This window comes from Canis lupus, chromosome 11, assembly GCF_003254725.2.
Source record: "Canis lupus dingo isolate Sandy chromosome 11, ASM325472v2, whole genome shotgun sequence".
NCBI classification, from domain to species: Eukaryota; Metazoa; Chordata; class Mammalia; order Carnivora; family Canidae; genus Canis; species Canis lupus.
The window spans coordinates 49727267-49746527 of NC_064253.1; the positions used below are offsets into that span (position 1 = coordinate 49727267).

Below are 19261 nucleotides of genomic sequence, written 5' to 3' on the forward strand. Positions count from 1 at the left end.
TCAGGCAGACTTTGTCACAAAACATCACATCTCCCATCTATTCTTCTAAAGATCCATTCACTTTTCCTAAAAAAATCATGTCCTCTACACTACAAGGCCTACATCACCCCCTTGTCCCAGTTAAGATGGCATTTAAGGGCAGCCCAGGTGGCTCAGCAGTTTAGCACCTGCCATCAGCCCAGGGCCTGATCCTGGAGACCTGGGATCGAGTCCCACGTTGGGCTCCCTACATGGAGCCTGCTTCTGTCTCTGTCTCTGTCTCTGTCTCTCTCTCTGTGTCTCTAATGAATAAATAAATAAAATCTTTTTTAAAAAAAGATGGCATTTAAACCTGATTCTACCTCAGGAGCTTATTCATTTTCCCACGATATCTCCCATGTATACATGTTAATATAGTTCTATTTGTTTTTCTTTTGTTAATCTTTTTTTTTTTCTTAAGTAGGTTCTACACCCAACATGGGGCTCAAACTCATGACTCTGAGACCAAGAGTCACATGCTCTACTGACTGAGCCAGCCAGGCAGACCTAACCTATCTTTTATTATAGGAGTCTCAGCTAAGAATGCAGAAAGGTAGAGGGGAAATTGTTTTTCCTCCCTGGAAAGTTTACAAATTTTAATTCTCTTTCTCTCACCTACCTCATTTACTCCTATCTATCAATTAATCAGTTAGTTCTCAATCCTGGGTGCTAGGGATTAAAAATAGAATGAGACACCGAATGTGGGGCCAGGGATAGACAGATACACTAAAAATGTTTTTAAAGAAAGAAAGAAAGAAAGGAAGAAAGGAAGGGAGGATGGAAAGAAGGAATTACCATAAAGTATGACAAATCGTATTAAGAGAGACAGATTTAGGGGCCTATGAGAACTCAGCAGAGTGGTTCGTCACTCAGATTACCAAGGAGACGTCATAAAAAGATGGTATCCATACTGCCTCTTTAAGAATGAATAATTGTTGGGGTGCCTGAGTGGCGCAGTTGGTTAGGTATCTGACTCACGGCTCAGGTCATGATCTCAAGGTCTGATCTTGAGGTCCTGGGATCAAGCCTTGAGACAGGCTCCGTTTAGTGGAGAGTATACTTCTCCCTCTTCCTGTCCCTCTACCACTCCCCCTGCTCATGCACATGCTCTCTCTTTCTCTCTCTCAAACAAATAAAATCTTAAAAAAAAAAAAAAAGAAGAAGACTCTCTTCCTCTCCCTCTGCCCCTCCCCCTAGATAAATAAATACATACATCTTTAAAATTTTTTTTAAAAAGAATGAATAAGGGGATCCCTGGTTGGCTCAGTGGTTTGGCGCCTGCCTTTGGCCCAGGGCGCAATCCTGGAGTCCCGGGATCGAGTCCCACATCGGGCTCCCGGCATGGAGCCTGCTTCTCCCTCTGCCTGTGTCTCTGCCTCTCTCTCTCTATGTCTATCATGAATAAATAAATAAAATCTTTTAAAAAAAGAATGAATAATTGTTAGTCAGATGAGAAGAAAAGAGGAAGGAGAAGGATGGATGAAAGAGATTGCTTAATAAAGCCAATTAGATCTTCAAAACTAAACAAAGAATGACACCCAAGTAGCTTGAATGATGGGCAAATATGGGGCCAGTTGCTAAGACAGATAAGACCAGAAAAGGGACAGATATAAAAGAAAAGGGATTGATTAGATCTTGGACATGCTCAGTCTCAGGTTCTTGTAGATATTCAGGGAAAGATGACCAACACAGCACTTCCAGAGTATGTTCTAGGAAACTGACTTCCAGGAGATAGTAATATTCTAGGAAAAAGGGGATGGGGGAGTCTGTGGAAAGTTGTATTAGCCCAGATTCCCTGGAAAACAGAGCCAAAGGCAAGAATTATACGCCGATGCCTTATATGAAGATGCAAACCCAAAGCCTCAAGAATGATATAAAAGAAGTGAGGCAGGGAGGGGCTGGAACAGTGCAAGATTCAGGAAGGACAGCTGATGGGCAACAGATCTACACTGTTGGCTACGGTTCAAGAAAAGCAAAAGGCTGAAAGGTCAGGACTCAGGCAGTGGTAACAGAAACTGAGAAAACAGATTGTATCCAATACAGATGTCAAATAAGTGCTTTTTGTTTTAAAGATTTTTATTTATTTATTCATGAGAGACCCACAGAGAGAGAGAGAGAGAGGCAGGACACAGGCAGAGGGAGAAGCAGGCTCCATGCAGGGAGCCCGACGTGGGACTCGTCCCGGGTCTCCAGGATCATGCCCCGGGCTGAAGGTGGCGCTAAACCGCTGAGCCACCCGGGCTGCCCAGATGTCAAATAAGTTTAAGTATTGGGTATTACAGGCACCCTCTTGGAAATCTGCAATGCATTTTAGCACATTAACAGTTTTAGAAGTAACTCAGCAAGGAAATAAATTTCACTTTATTTAACACAGTATTTCCCAAACTTATCTGACCATGGAAGCTTTCTTTCCTGCCCTGCTCAACTGTAGAACTCAGTTCTAGTCAGCTGTGGATCCTGGAATCTGGAGCAAAGAAGAAAGTATAGATTGGAGAATGGGATTTGAGAAGCGTATAGGCAGTGTTTGAAGACCAGAGGATGGAGGATATTATCCAGGAAGAGTCTGTAGAATGATCCTAAGCCAGAGTCATGGCGTACACCAATATTAAGGGACAAGAACAGGAAAAAGATCCCTTAAGAGGGAAGGAAGAAACAACCAGAGAATTTGGATAATCAGAAACCATCATTAGGTAGTTAAAGCATAAAGGAATTTATGAACAGGTATAGGTAAGCACCTAGGACACCCTAGGACGGAGCAACTCAAAAATCTATCCTAACCATCAGATACTACCCAGGAGCTTGTTAGAAATGCAAAATCTGAGATCTCACTCCATATCTACCCTTTACCTGTATCCTTAGGTAATTCACATGAACTTTAAAGTTTGAGAAGCTCTGGTTTACAGCATTGCTGCAAGGGGTGGGGAAGCAGACTAAAATGAAGCTTCCAGAGATACCTGTAGACCCTCAAAATCACCATGCCTCTGCTATTATAATCAGGAAAGAAGCCACAAAAACACTTGTGCTACAAGAAGCTGCTGAACTAGGAAGCTGGTGATCATGAAACTAGCCGGCCTCTGTCCACACCAGCAAAATTGATGCCTTGCCTGCTGCTTCTCTCCTCTTAGTTCCAGGATCAAATCTCACATAATTTCATTTAATTAGTAGTTCCTAAATCACATGTGGAAGGCCAACTCCATCTGCAAAGAACTCTGGGAAATGTAGATTCCCAGCTATAATGTACTAGAAGAAAATGGAAAGGAATGTTGTGTGAACCAGTCAACAGTATCCATCCTTGGAGGTATCCAGGAGGGTATGACAGTTGCTGATAGCTATCCCCCAAAATCTATTCTACCCTTCAGCTTGGCACATGATTGCTCAGAATAAGCACATCTCCCAGCCTCTTTGTAGGTAGATATGACCACATGACTAAGTTTGAGCCAATAATGTAATGGCAGTGTCACAAACCAGCCCCCAGGAATCTTTGAGAGACAGGAGCAGCATATCCTTTATACTCTTTCTTTTTTGTCCCTCCCTCTAACATGCTGCTTGGAGCATGAGATGACATCATCTTGAACTATGAGGTTGAAGGCTATATCCTGGGGTTGGCAGAGCAGAGCTAGAAAGAAGCTGAGCCCCTGAGTACCTCCTATGTCAGAGGCACCATTCCTGCTCTGATGACTTACCTCTGTATACAACGAAAGACTCATCAATCATTGTTATTTTGGATTTTCCCTGGAAGAAGCCAATACAGATGTCAAAGGCACTGGTTCTTAACAGTGGTAATTCATTGATTCCTTTGAGAAAGCAATGAATGTCCTGGACCATCCTCCTTTAAAAAAATGCATGCTTGTACAATTCTTTGTTTAATGATTTCAAGGATTGCATGTTGTTTTTTTCCTGACAGTCTAAAAACTCATGGAACCCTTGTTAACAACCCCCAGAGTTGAGATTTTCTTTCTCTTTTTTTATAAAGATTTTATTTATTTATTCATGAGAGACACAGGAGAGGCAGAGACACAGGCAGAGGGAAGAGAAGCAGGCTCCATGAATGGAGCCCTATATGGGACTCGATCCCAGGAATCCGGGATCAGGCGCTGAGCCAAAGGCAGATGCTCAACTGCTGAGCCACCCAGGTGTCCCTAGAGTTGAGATTTTCAAGAAGAAAGGATTATAATCAATAGGCATATGGCTCAGAGGTAAAAGTAAGAACTGAGAAGTGGTCCTGGTCCCTAGTCTCCGGTCCAGACTGTTGATGCCATTGGTCGGAGCAGTTTCAGTGCGGTAGGATAGAGTGGGGCAGAAATTAGACTATAGAGTTCTAGGATTATAATCCAGAAAGTGGAGGCAGCAAGTATTGCCAACTATTTGGCATAGCCTGGCCTCAAAGATGGTGCTGGCTGGGAGATGGTGGAGGCCATGGGTTCCAGAGAGGGTTTTCCTGGCCTTGCTCTGCTTCTAGGACCGGACCAGCCAGTAAGGGTGATTTGGAATATCCAACACCATTCCATGTTTCAGGCCATCTGGTAGCCCATTTGTCCTTCAATGCCTTGGAAATGATGGTCCTGTGGCAGGAAAGAAGGGAAAGTGGAATCGTAGGAACAGAAAATGTTCCTGAGGGAATGAAGCCTAGAAGATGATTTTGGCTCAGCCAGAGTAGATGCTATTAAATCCTTCCTCTTCAAATACTCTGCACTAGGATGCCTCCTCTCTTCCCACCTCTGGTGTTGCTGCTGTAGCTGATCCCAGACGTGAAACCAGTGTGTCTAATAGCCTTGACATACCCATGGAGCTAACATCAAAGCAGAACACAGCTTGTCCTCTGGAGAGGAAAGGCAACCACATCATGGGTCCTGGTTTCTCTTCTTACTGGGAAGCTCTATCTTGTTTTTCTGCAATCAGGTCTCAGATTGGCATTCCTGATGTGCCTCCATGATTTTCTTCCCCAGTACATCAACCCTGCTCTGGGATCCCAGGCTGATCCTGTTCCTGCACCCTGAGCTGTTCCTCTGCATCACCCCCTGAACACATTAGTCACTTAGTCCTGTCTCTTCTTTACATCATCCTTTTGAATGTTATAACCACCTTCCCAACCAGAGATTTACTGTGCAAACACCCTCCCCAGCTTCCCACGGTGGTGAAATTAGACAAAGTCTAATCACACGTGGGAAACTGGAGACAGAAGTGGCTCTGATTTACATTAGAGCCCTAGGAAACAGCACTGGCAGAGGGAGCCTTTCAAAGAGGCTCTGCTCTGAGCAGCCTACCTTTTGTGGAGATACAAAGTGCTCATTTATCTCCCATCTTGGGAGGAAATGAGGGTCCTCACTGGGGACTTGCACTTGCCAGTGAGCCAACTGCTGAGCCAAACTGTTGTGTTTAGTCATCCCTCAAAGGCCTCAGGCATCCAGGGAGAAAGCAAGGGTCCCAGCTCAGAGCCAGAGCAGGGTTTGCTCTCACCTCTGTGGCTCCCACTTCCCAAGACATGTTCTTGCTGCTCCGTAACGTGGCTACCTCCAGAGAGGAGACTAGGTTTACAAAGTGGAAATTGTCCAACAAAACTTATACACATCCCATCTGTACCACTCCCACTTCCCACCCCCTGGGGCCCCAGTGTTTGAAAACAAATCTTAGCGGCCACCAAAAGCCTTTACCATAAATAAGAGCTGAGCCAAACAGGTGGGGCTGGTTCCTTGGGGCAGCCTCTTCCTCCTCCCCTGACCAGCATTTCCTGGGTGAGAAGAAAGAACTCACAAAAGGAATAAGCTTCCCCAGAATTTTAGCAAGGAGCTTAGAAATAAGGGCTTCTGGCCTCTGAAAAGCCTCAGTCCCAATCCAATCCCTGCCACTTACTTACTGTGTGACTTTCCCTGAACTTTTCTGAGCTTCCACTTTTCTGAACTGTAAAATAAGGCTTAGAATTCCCCTTACAGAAATAGTGAAAGGGACCATAAGGGGAGGGGGGGAACTGAGTGGCAAAAAATTAGAAAGGAAGATAAACGATGAGACTCCTAACTCTGGGAAACAAAGTGTTGTAGAAGGGGAGGTGGTGGCAGTGGGGGGTGGGTGGGCGGGGATGGGGTAACTGGGTGATGGGCATTAAGGAAGGCACGTGATGAGATGAGCACTGGGTGTTATACTATATGCTGGCAAATTGAATTAAAAAAAATTGTAAAAAGAATTCCCCTTTGGTTGTAAGAATTAAATGAAACAATGTATGCATAGTTCCTGGCCTTTTTTTTAATTGTTAATAATCTGCTTGGAGATAGAGCCTCTACATAACTTGTTTCCCATTTTCAGAAATTCTTTTCTCTCTGCTCTCAGTTTACCCTTCTCTCATCATTTCTCTCCCCAGCACCTGGAAAGATCTCCTAGGTCTTTATTATTCAAAGGTCTGGAGCAAGCAGCCTCACCTAAGAGCTTGTTAGAAATGCAGAATCTCACGCCTGCACCAGACCCTCGGAGTCTGAATTTACATTTGAATAAGATACCTAAATTTTTCTCTGTGAATATTACAGTTTAAAAGTACTTGCACTGGGTCATCCCTTGCAGCTTTTTTTTTTTTTTTTTTTTAAGATTTTATTTATTCATTTGAGAGAGCGAGAACACAAATGGGGGTAGGGGCATAGGGAGAGGGACAAACAGACTGCCTGCTGAGCAGGGAGCCTGATGTGGGGCTTCATCCCAGGACCCCAATATTGTGACCTGAATTGAAGTCAGATCCCTAACCAACTAAGCCATCCAGGCACCCCACATCTTTTCTTTATAACACCAAATAGCCCTGGATTTCAGTAATTCACACCACTTAACAGGAGTTTCCCCCCAACAAATTACATACTACATACTGAAATTTCTTAATAAGCCACTTAAATAACAAGAAATCATAATATCAATAAAATAATAGTAATACAAGGGGCGCCAGCGTGGCCCAGTCAGCCTAGCATATGCCTTCAACTCAGGTCATGATCCCAGGGTCCTGGGATCAAGTCTTGCATTGGGCTCCCTGCTCAACAGGGAGTTGGCTTCTCCCTTTGCCTCTCCCCCTGTTCATGCACTCATGCTCTCTCTCTCTCTCTCTCTCTCAAAAATGGATTAAAATCTTTAAAAAAGAAAATGATGGCTGGAGCTCCACCCATCGAGTTCATGTCCCAGGGACAAAGAAGCAAAAACAGGGGGGAAAGGACAAAGGAGTGCTTGCTAGCTAAGTGAACCCTTTAAACAACTTTCTGAAAACCCTACCTAAATGCCTAGGTGGCTCAGTGGTTGAGCATCTACCTTCAGCTCAGGTTGTGATCCCATCAAATTCCGCATCAGGCTCCCTGTGGGGAATCTGCTTCTCTCTCTGCCTGTGTCTCTGCCTCTCTCTTTGTGTCTCTCATGAATAAATGAATAAAATCTTTTAAAAAACACAAAAACCTACTCAATCACTTCCACTGACTTCTCATTAGCCATCCCTCCACATTGGGAAATGTGGTGTTATTAGCCAGTCACACTGCTGCCCCCAACATAGGAGTAAGGAAGGTGAGGATGATGGCTATTAGGATGAAATCTAGCAATTCTCTACTAAAAAGGGGAATGAATGAAAGGGAGCATTTTGTGTTTCTCCCCTTGCAATATCTCAACAAGGAACAGAAGAGTCTGGACAAGAAGGCGTGATCCCTGCTGGGCTGCTTTCCTGGCAAAAGGAAAGAGTCTTCTTACCTGCATATTAGCTGAGGGCCCAAAGTAGGGGCAGGTGAGAAATCAGGACCCTTAATCCAGTGTTTCTTTCTCTCCAGAAGATGCTGACTTCATGATAGAGTAATCATTCATTCATGCTCTTCTTCAGGACTGGGATGCTCTCCCTCCTTTATGTCCTAATTCCCAACCCATTCCACTCCACTCCTGCTCATTCCTTCAGTTTTCAGCTTATATGTCCTCACAATCTTGTTACATGTTCTTATAAACCTGGATTTTACCTGTATAGTACTTGTTCCAGGGCTACCCACCCCCCCCCCAGCCTTTTATCCCACCTCCAAGTAAAAGGTCCCTTAGGGTAAATACTATGTCTATCCTATTCATCATTGGATTTTCAGCACCTTGCATGGTACCTGAACATAGTAGTTGAGCCAGAAGGATGTATTTGAATGAATAAATGTATCTGGTAAGAAAGTTCACATGATTCTTTAGCCTTTTGAATTGTAAATAACAAAAATCCACCTGCACTATCAAGAAGAAAGTGAATTATAATGATATGGAACTAGAGACAAGGGACTAGATTACAGCCTGGCCTCAGGAATGGAGCAGAACCAGAAACTCAGATGCCCCTGGAAGTCTCCTCAACTTTTGTTCTCTCATCAGAAAAGTTTTTCCTGCTTGCTACTTTTACACAGTGAGGAAAATATGGTTGTCAAGAGAACCTCAGAGTTATATGTTATTGGACCAATCAGCAGGGGAGAAATTAAGATAGCTCTTCCCCTCTTATCTCTAGCTCTTCAAAATCCCAAGGGAAAAAAAATCCAAGCAGAAAAAATATTGTTCCAGTATGGGTCAATTGCCTGACCTGGACCAGGCAAGTGACCAGGGACCAGGGTCATATTATAAAACATAGCAGTTCCCATTGCAACCTTGTAGTTTGAGTATGGGAAAGTTGATTCCTGGAAGAGAGGTTTGGGGCAGACCAAACAGTGATGTCCATTGGAGTGAGCATCAGTTCCCCAACACACATAGCCCCTGCTCCTCAGCCACAACTCCAGCATCTCGTTGGATTAATGCCTGGATCTCTGAGGCCACTGCAGATGCCTTCAAGGCCATTGCCAGAGTTCTCTGGTAGATTCTACTATATAGCTTCCAACTCTTTATTCATTCCCCAAAACCCTTCTTCCCCAACAATACCAGCATTCAGAGATAGCACAGGCACTTAAGCTTCGCAGGGAGGGCCTTCTCAACAACCAGGTGAATCTGCTGGGCTTTCCAGGCTGCAGAAGGTGGTAGGTGGAGTTGGAAGGGCTGTTGCGCAAAGTCAGACCTCAGGTGGGAGAAGCTCTCTCCAGGATTTCTTCCAACCAGTGCTCTACTTCTCCTTTTACATCTATCTGTCCATCATGTAGCAATGAGGGATGATCTTCCAAAATCATCTGACAAATAAGGAAATTGATGCCCTAAAAAGGGACAGGATATGATGGTAGTCATTTAGCACATCAATAGCAAAGACAACACTTGAACTTAAGTTTCTCTTCCTTATGCTTGATATAGGGACTGGAAGAGCTTGACAACTCTTTTGCAGAGACAATGCTGTGTTCGCTAGATGTAAACTACATTTCCTAGGCCCCTTGCATCTAGACATGGACTATATGACTGAGTTCAGGCAATAGGGGAAAAGTAGAAGAAAAGCATGCCATTTTCACATTTGCCCATAAAATATTCCAGGTTATCTTCCACACCTTCTGTCCTGCACCTGTGAGGCCGGAAACAAAAGGTTCTAAGATGGCAAAACCTCCTAATAGAGGAAAGCCAAATCTCTGATTTCACTGCTTGGAGGAGAGCTGCCCAGGAGTCATCAAGATCTTCATTGGACTTTACTAATGCAAGAAATAACTCTTTACTGTGTGAAGCCACTGAGATTTTGAGGTTATATATTACTACATATAGCATAGCATTCACAGACTGGCACACCATTGACTGAGCCCCTCTTCTCTATGATGAGTTAGACTCTTTTTAAAATATTTTATTTATTTATTCATGAGAGACACACAGAGAGGGGCAGAGACACAGAAGAGGGAGAAGCATTCTCCTTGCAGGGAGCCTGACGAGGGACTTGATCCTGGGACCAGGATCACGCCCTGAGCCAAAGACAGACGCCCAACCACTGAGCCACCCAGACGTCCCAAGACTTTTTTTTTTTTTTAAGATTTATTTATTTATTTGAGAAAGAGAGAAAGAATGGGGTGGGAGGGGCAAGGGAGAGGGAGAGAGAGTCTTAAGCAGACTCCACTTGAGGCTTGATCTCATGATCCTGAGATCAGGGCCTGAGCTGAAACCAAGAGCTGAACACTTAACTGACTGTGCCACCCAGGTGCCCCTATGAAGAGTTAGACTTGATCTCCTCCAGCACTGTCTCTGCCCTTTGACCCTGACAAACACCCAAACTACAAAGGGGCAATAGAGCTTTGCAATTAGGAACACATGCCTTAAATCGAGTCATATCTGAGTCTGAACACAGACTCCCCCACACACACACACCAAGACAGACCAAAAAGCGTTTCTTTGTCTCTTTGAGCCTATTTCCACATATGTAAAATAGAGATGGCACCCAGTCAAAATGTGGTTATAGGGTTTAAATAAGATATTACATAATCAGTGGTTCTCAACAGAATGATGTCACAGAAATTATAAGGTCAGGTTTGGTTGTAACAGTGATTGTAGAACTCTTCTAACTAGAGATACTATGTGCCTTGTGATGCTTAGGACACTCCTACACAATGACAAGCTGTCACTTGCGTCCCCCCCCCCCTCAGCTTTTACATGGTCCACTGGACATTTATCTATCCAACATTACAATTATGTGAGCCTAGAAACTAAACTCTGTTTTACAAAGAATCACAAAGTATTTTCGCATGGTTTTAGTATCTATGGAATGTTCCAGGAATGTATTTGCCAGTGTAGCTGTCAGGGCCCTGACAGGAAATCAGCACACTCAAGTTAAGATAATTCAGGGAGGGGTTAATTTGCAAAATGACTAGTTACAAAGGTGTGGACAGGTGTGGGGGAGCCAGACAAGATAGGGCAGATACCCAGGTCCAGCAGCGGTGCAGCTGTCACCACCACTATAACCAAGGCGTGAGGGGAGGCGAGATGCCCAGAACCTGAGAGGGAAGAAGTGTTGCTGAGATGATTAGATCCCCTGGGCTGCCACAACAGATTACCACAACCTTGGTGGTTTAAAAAAACAGAAAACTATTCTCACAATTCTCAAGGCCCAAAGTCTGAAATCAAGGCCATGGCAGGGTCACAGTATCTTCAAAGGCCCTGGGGGAGAATCCTTCATGACCTCTTCCAGCTTTGGGTGGCTCTCGGTGTTCCTTGGTTGGCTGTATCACTCCAGTCTCTGCTTCCGTCTATACGTGGCCATTTCCTCTTCTCTGTGTCTTCCCTTCTGTCTTGTACAAAGACACTCGTCATTGGATTTATTTTTTTAAAGATTTTATTTATTTATTCATGAGAGAGAGAGAGAGAGAGGCAGAGACACAGGCAGAGGGAGAAGCAGGCTCCACGCAGGAAGCCCGACGTGGGACTCGATCCCAGGTCTCCAAGATCAGGCCCTGGGCTGAAGGCGGCGCCAAACCGCTGAGCCACCCGGGCTGCCCTTGTCTTTGGATTTAGAGTCGACCCTAATCATCTAGGGTGATCACATCTGGAGAGCCTTAATTACATCCACAAAGATCCTCTCTCCAAATAAGGTTACATCCACAGGTTCCAGAAGTTAGGATATCAGCATTGTAGAGGTCACTTCTAGGCAACACACTTGAGCAATGGAAACCTGAGTAAGGTAAAAGGGCCCATAGTGACCACTGGGCTGAATGCAAACAGGCCAATCAGGTGACATACATCAAAATATCCATAGCCCTAGCTGATGCTCTACTTACACCCGAGCACAGGTTCCAGAAAAGGAAAATCCCATACATTCCCATACCCCCCTCACCTTCCTCCCTTAATCGCCTCTTAACTACAGCCCCCCAAACACTGCCCCCTGGCAGACAGTCTCCTCTGCTGTCCTGCCCACTGTTCCCTTGCAGTGTATTCAATGAACTTCTATCTCCTTTGTTCTGCCTTGAGTGAATTCTTTCACTGCCAGGACCACCAGCCTCTACCGTATCAAGTTGTCCCACAGACATAGCTTTTGGGGGCCCTCATTCAACCCACTATAGCCACCTTGACAACAGCAGTGATCTTAGGATGAGGGATATAGACAGGAAGGTAGGCAGAAGGATAAAAACCCCAAGCTCCCTTTCCTCCCTCACTCCATCTCCTGTCAGGGCTTTCAGTGGCCAGACCCAACAGGAAATCAGAGGGCATGAGTGTGGTTGGTATGTCAGGCTCCCAGGGCCAAGAGCAGGGTAGAGAAGTGGGGGAGAATGGATCTGGAGGGGGAAGCGAAAGACAGCAGGGTACCATGTCAGTCAAGGGAAGACTGGACTGTTTTCTTTAGAACTTTAGCAGGAGAGTTAACCACTGCAGAAGGCATAAGTGAGTGGCAACGGTGCTGGTGGTACTGGAGCCAATGGTGTAACATATCTGCATCAGTATGCATTCAGAGTTGTTACCCATTCACAGGGAAGGGCTGCTTCATCATACCTGTCAGTTGGGGTCAGTTGGGGAAATAGCATTTCCATATTGAATGCTTCACAGATTTACATGTTGTCCTTGCACAGGGGGCATGCTAATCATCTCTGTATCGCTCCAGTTTTAGTTTCTGTGCTGCCCAAGCAAGCACAGAATATATATTCTTGTATTTTAGATACCTTTTATTTCCTCCTTTAAATTGGTTACGGCATTTTTTTGGTTTAATATTATGAAACCATGATGCAGATTGGTTATATTACCTATGAATTCTAAAAATGGCTTTGAAAAATATTATCGGGTTGCATAAAATTGCTACAAGGTGTAGGTGACTCATAGCACCAACACACTAAGTGCTGGATACACAGTACCTATTGTCATTAAGGCTGTTATCCGCTCCATCACCTCTAAGCACAATTGGATTGAGAACCCTAGAGACCAGGCCTGCTGTGAATCACCAGGCAAGGAGAGGGCCGGGAGCCAGTCCCCAGAAGGTGGTATGATGTAATCCTGGGTCCTGAGAAACCCTGGCTCTGATACTATTCTTCCCCTCCCCGAGCAAAATGTCTCCAGAGGAAGAGATTCTTTCTCTTGAGCTCTGGAAGCCCTCAAAGAGCTACTTGAGCATACCAGCATCCTGGGCTTTCCCATAAAGCCAGGAGCTGTGAGGGAGGTGACTAGGCCTGGTTCCAAAGCTCAAACCAGACACACTCCACCAAGCTGACATCAGTGGGCTGGTCGGGGAGGGTGGGGTGGGATTGGTCTGGGAGCCAAGCTGTCTCACTCCCAGGGGAAGGGAGGAGAGGAAGGGGTGGGAAGTGAGTCCAGGGAAGTCTGACTCAGACCTGTCAGGACAGCTGTAGGGAGGGGAAACGGAGTACACGTTAACTCCTCATTTGAAACTTAGCATTCAGGACCCCTGCTTACATCTCCATCCTTATCTCATGCCCTTCCCTGCCATGCAGAACTACTTATAGATCCCTTCAAAGGCCAGGCTAATCCATGCCTTTGGTTATACAGTTCTCTGCCTGAATTGCCTTTCTCTGGCTTTTCTAGCCCAAGGCTTCCTTGAAAATATCACTTTCTCCATGAAGTATTCCCCAATCCAGACACAATTGCTTGTCTTTGCGCTGAAATCTATAGATGTCAAAAGTACACTAGAATTACCATTTATTTTTTTTAAGATTTTATTTACTCATGAGAGACGCACAGAGAGAGGCAGAGACATAGGCAGAGGGAGAAGCAGGTTCCCTGTGGGGAGCCTGATGCAGGACTCGATCCCAGGACCCTGGGATCATGATCTGAGCTGAAGGCAGAGGCTCAACCACTAAGCCACCCAGGTGCCCCTAGAATTACCATTTATTAATTTAGTATAGTGTTCACAAACTTTAGCGGGCATCAAAATCACCCACAAGGCTTTTAAGTAGATTGCTCATTCCAAAGTTTCTGGTTCTAATTCTGGTCTTGGGTGCTGTAGGAAGAGGTAACTGAGAAGACATGACTACTGGTTGACCCTCAAGCAGGCCCTGGGCAATGGGAGGCTCCTCACCCCCTTCCCTGTCTTTGGAATGTACACTCTGCCTACTTTCCCACCATGGGAGCCGTTCCATGGACATAGCTTTGAGAGAATATGATGCTGTTGAGACCAACTGGACTGAAGACATGGCTGAACCCAGTTAAGACTACTATATAAACTTTTAAGATTAGGCAGGTAGGTACAAAAATGTACCTCTTCTGTGGCCAAAAAAGCCAAGCCTTGTGAGTAAGTTCCCTTGCTTATTAAACCGGCCACCTGCCAATCTGGAGTGATCGGCCTCTTTTTTAGGTCTCTGCCTTCTGTGTACGAGGCTAGTCTGTGAACCAACAGGTGGAGTTAAGAATTTTCATTTTTAGGGCAGCCTGGGTGGCTCCAGCGGTTTAGCGCTGCCTTCAGCCCAGGGTGTGATCCTGGAGACCAGGGATCCAGTCCCATGTCAGGCTCCCTACATGGAGCCTGCTTCTCCCTCTGCCTGTGTCTATGCCTCTCTCTCTCTCTCTCTCTCTCTCTCTCTCTCTGTCCCTGATGGATAAATAAATAAAATAAAATAAAATAAAATAAAATAAAATAAAATAAAATAAAATAAAATAAAATAAAGGAATTTTCGTTTCTAGTAAGTAATGCTGCTGTGTGTCCCAGGATCACACTTTGGTTGGTTTGTGCAAGAAACGATCATTCCTGGGTATGATCAGTGCTTATTTATTAATTCATTTGCTCATATCTCCTACAGGCTTGCAGTATGCCATGCATAGACCACATGTTAAATACTCAATAATGAGCAAAGCAAGCATAGAACTTACCCCCGTGGAGCTTCCAGTCAACAGGGGAAGACAGATATTAAGCAAATAAACATACTATTAAGTACATATATAGTAACAAATTGTGATAAATGCCCTAAAGGAAAATTTAAAAAATATTATGAAAAGCAAGAGTAATTAGAACCTTTTTCAGACTGGGTGATCAGATAAGGCCTTTTGGGCAAGAGACAATTATACAGGCATGCTTTAAACAAACTCCTATAGGATACACTTACTGCACTGTATTGTTATCTATTTTTAGGTTGTTCAGCTAACCATTAGACTATGTGCACCTTGAAAGCTAGAATCTTGTTTTATTAATATTTGTGCCTTTAGCATGCTACAGAGAGTAGGGCTTTTGTAGATAGTGTAAAAATGGATGGAAAGATGGAAGGATCATTGGAAGGAGGATCGAATGTCAGTTGTATGAATGTATATATGCATGGATGGAGGAATGGATGGGTGGATGGATGGATGACTGTCTCTGGCAGCAACACGGGGAACTAGGATTCCTGGTGATATCAGTGAGACAGGAGTGGAAACCAATAGAAACCTAGCTGACTCCTTTGCTATATTTCCAAACCCTGTCTATCATTTAAGGTGACCACCAATGGCCCCTCTTCCCTAAAGCTCCCTTGATTACCATTGCTGAGCCCCACTCCCCACATGAATGAGTTACTATTACCTCTTGCATCCCCACACATCCCACACTTACTTCAACACACACAACTGCCTCATACTTGCCATCTGCTCACCACCTGCAAGTTTCTCGGGGCAAGCCATATTCTCTGTGTCAGTTTTAGAAGGCAAAAGGAGGAGGAGAGGAAAGAAAAGAAAGTTTTTCTCTTACCCCAGAGGCAAAGAAGGCACAGAGCTCAGAGGGGGGTGAGGAGATTCCTGCTCTGATAATTTACTGCATGACTTCAAAATAGCACTTTCAATGACACATTTCCTCTAAATATGTGTCTTAGGCTCCTAAGAGGAGCATAGTTTATTTAAAGACTCAATTTGAGTCAAATAAGGAAAAGAAAAACACCCAGGGTCTCTCTGGGGTATTTAAAAATGGAGAGTGAAAAGAAAACTATATACAGACCAATTCCTTCCCTCTAAAGACTCTTCACCCAGGGATGAAACTCAACCTGCGTTGCAGGCTTCATACACTTGTTTCCATTCTCATCGAAGCTCAAAGCTCACAGCCACCCAAGCCCAGTCCTCCTACACCAAAGACACTTGAATTCAGAAGGGAATTTCCAAAGGAGTTAGAAGTGGGAGAAGAGCTCCCTTCCATCTAAAAGAGGACAGAATGAAGAATCTGGGACATGAAATTCTCCAGAGATTGAAATAAAATTCATCTCAATTGTGAAGGACTTGAAGAGATGACTCTCAGAAGAGGGCAAGAGGATTGAATGCCTCTTGTGAGCATGAATATCTAACATTAATACTAACTAAAGAGATGTAAAGAGGGCAGCCCGGGTGGCTCAGTGGTTTAGTGCTGCCTTCAGCACAGGACCTGATCCTGGAGACCCGGGAGTAAGTTCCACGTTAGGCTCCCTGCATGGGGCCTGTGTGTGTCTCTGCCTCTCTTTCTCTCTCTCTCTCATGAATAAATAAATTAAAATTTTTAAAAAATCCTTAAAAAAAAAAAAAAGAGATGTAAAGAAAGCAAAATTTTGGGTAGCCCAGGTGGCTCAGCGGTTTAGTGCTGCCTTCAGCCCAGGGCATGACCCTGGAGACCCAGGATGAAGTCCTACGTTGGGCTCCCTGCATGGAGCCTGCTTCTCCCTCTGCCTGTGTCTCTGCCTCTCTCTCTCTCTCGAATAAATAAATAAAATCTTTTTTTTAAATAAATAAAATCTTTAAAAAATACCACTCAAGGCTTATACAGCCATCAAAGGCCAATCTATTAGATCACAGTGGATGATATCCCCTCCTAGATAGCAGAATATGTGTACTCACTGCCCAAGATCAGTCCCTCAGCTGATATTGGGGTAGGTGGTAAGAAAAATCAGAAGATTTCTTGGTGAGCTGCATGTCTGAATAAAAAGAAATGGGGGGCACCTGAGTGGCTCAGTTGGTTAAGTGTCTTCCTTTAAGCTCAGGTCATGTGCCCCCAGGGTCCTGGGATCGAGCCCTGCCTTGAACTCTCTGCTCAGTGGAGAGCCTGCTTCTTCCTTTCTTCTCTACTCATGCTCCCTCCCTCTTTCTCTCAAATAAATAAATAAAATCTTTAAAAATAAATAAAAGGGAATGGCTACTCTTGAGGAGTATTTTTCAAGCCGCGGTAAGGCTTGATGAAGTGTCCAAGACTTATAGGACAGACGATTTCTCTAGTGACTGAAATGCTAGTTTCTCTTCCTTAGAGAGCAGAGGCTGCCTATGACCGCTTTGTTTTCTTGCACCTTCCTTCCCATGCTCACTGCTTCTCTTTTTATTAATGCAGTTCCATTCTCAACACAAGTGACTGACCAATCCAGGCTGGCAACCAGCTGGACCAATCATCATCCCTTCTCTGGACATATGCCTTGGGATTGTGCTCATGATTAATTTATTGCCTCTTGGCTCCAAATTCAGCCTTCATTGTCTCCTCTACAAAAATATAGCAGTTCATCTCAAATTTTTTTGCTAGCTGACCAATGTAAAATTTTGTCAGTAGAGGGCACTGGAGAGACATTGTACGAGGAATTTTCTTTCCTGATTCAAGTGTGCTTGGTTCAACAAGCCCCCCCGTGTGGCACCTGACTCCTACAGCATGGGAAACTTCTCCAGTATCCAGCTCTTGCAATGCAAGTGACTTATCTAGTATCAAGTTCCTGAACGACAGATGGTTTCTTTAGCGTCAGCTCCTGCCGTGCATGGGGGGCCAGCATCCTCCACAGGCCAGCAACGTCCCCCGGCACTCCACTCTACTCCCTTTTGTAGAAGAGTGACTCCAGTGAACACCTCCCAAACACATTCTGCTAGTGCAGCCCCATAGTGGTGTCTCTACTGTCCAATGAACTACAGCCACACCCTTTCCAAAAAGGTCCAGATCTCAGCCCTGGGAGTGGCAGTAGGAAGTCCTGCCCTGGATGCTCCATCTCAGCTCCAAAGAGACTTAACTAAGGTAATCTGACTCTGAGAAACATTGCACCTCCTCTCATGATATATTAATTTCATTAGAACATTTAGAGTTTGGGAGATATCCCCTTTTGAAATAAGATTATTTATAAAAGCAAAAACGAGAAACAACTTGAAAGCCCAATAACAGATATATTTGGAAAATTATTAATGTGCTTTTTTTCTTTCACCTTTTCCCTCTTCTGCACAAATCACATGGAGTGGTTATCTCCATCTACCCCTTCAAATCTACTATCTACTGTTTCCTACCTGTTCTCTGTGCTGGGAGATTAACCTCTGTGGAATACTTATTCCTCTGCCTTCCACTTCAGTTCAGCTAATGGGTGGCACTGGGAAGAGATCTGAGGGCAGGTGGAGAGGTGTCAGAGTGATCACTCCCCTGGCTCCCTTTCAGCCAGATCACAGGGAGCCAATAGCTGCATGCCTCCTCTCTCCCACAAGTGTAGCTTTTACTGTCTCTCCTTCAGAACTAGGGGTGGTAATGTCCTCCTACATCTCTAGTCCTGAGTGCTTTGTCATTTCTTATTTGTTACCTTAGCTTTGCTGTCACTTTTGTAAAGAGTCCCTTCATTAAACTCTTCAGTGACACATCAAGTAAATCATCTGTTTTCTGCTGAAACCTTGGGGGATTCAGCATCCATGAGGAGGGGAGACTAGGGATTAGAAGTTATTACAGAAGCCTTGCAAAGAGAAAGACTGGAGTTTCTGCCATGCAGAATAGGATCATGTAGTAAGATAAGAGCCTTAAAAGGCAGGCTATTTAAATTATTTCTTAGGAGCGCCTGGGTGGACCAGTGGGTTAAGCATCCAACTCTTGATTTCAGCTCAGGTCATGATCTCAGGGTCATAAGTCTACTTAAGGTTCTCTCTCTCTCTCTCTCTCTCTTCCTCTCGGGACACTTGGGTGGCTCAGCAGTTGAGCATCTGCCTTGGGCTCAGGATGTGATCCCAGGTCTGGGGATTGGGTCCCAAATCAGGGTCCCTGAGAGGAGCCTGCTTCTCCCTCTGTTTATGTCTCTACCTCTCTGTCTCGCTCTCTCCCTCTTCCCCATCTCCCACTTTCTCTAATATATACATATATAATATATATCTTAGAATATTCTTTAGTTAGACCTGTGGTTAATTTTCCTTATTAAGTGGGTGAGAAGTTATACAGAAAGCTAGGTCAACTAAAGAACATAGAAATCACAGATTTTCTGCACAATCCCAGTTGAAGTGTGATATAAATCTGTCAGCACTACAGAGACATGGTTAACTAAATGATAGATGGATACAATGGAATATTAATGAGGATTACAGCAAATTGTAATGAGTAAGAGCTTATAAAGTACTGCCAAGTGAAAAAGTAAAGCATGGAACTTATAGTCAACTTGATCACAACTATGTTAAATATGTCACATACATGCATAGGAAAAAAAACTTCTAAGGAATTCACCAAAATGTAACGTTGCCTTTATGTAGTGGGATTAGGGTATTT

General features: G+C 44.3%; 1 non-coding gene across 1 annotated transcript; it reads right to left on the reverse strand.

The window, feature by feature from the left end:
* Nucleotides 1-12380: 12380 nt before the first annotated feature.
* LOC112650656 (U6 spliceosomal RNA) lies at nucleotides 12381-12487 on the reverse strand. Its single transcript, XR_003130348.1, has one exon. It is a non-coding gene; the product is annotated as a U6 spliceosomal RNA (small nuclear RNA).
* Nucleotides 12488-19261: the final 6774 nt, after the last annotated feature.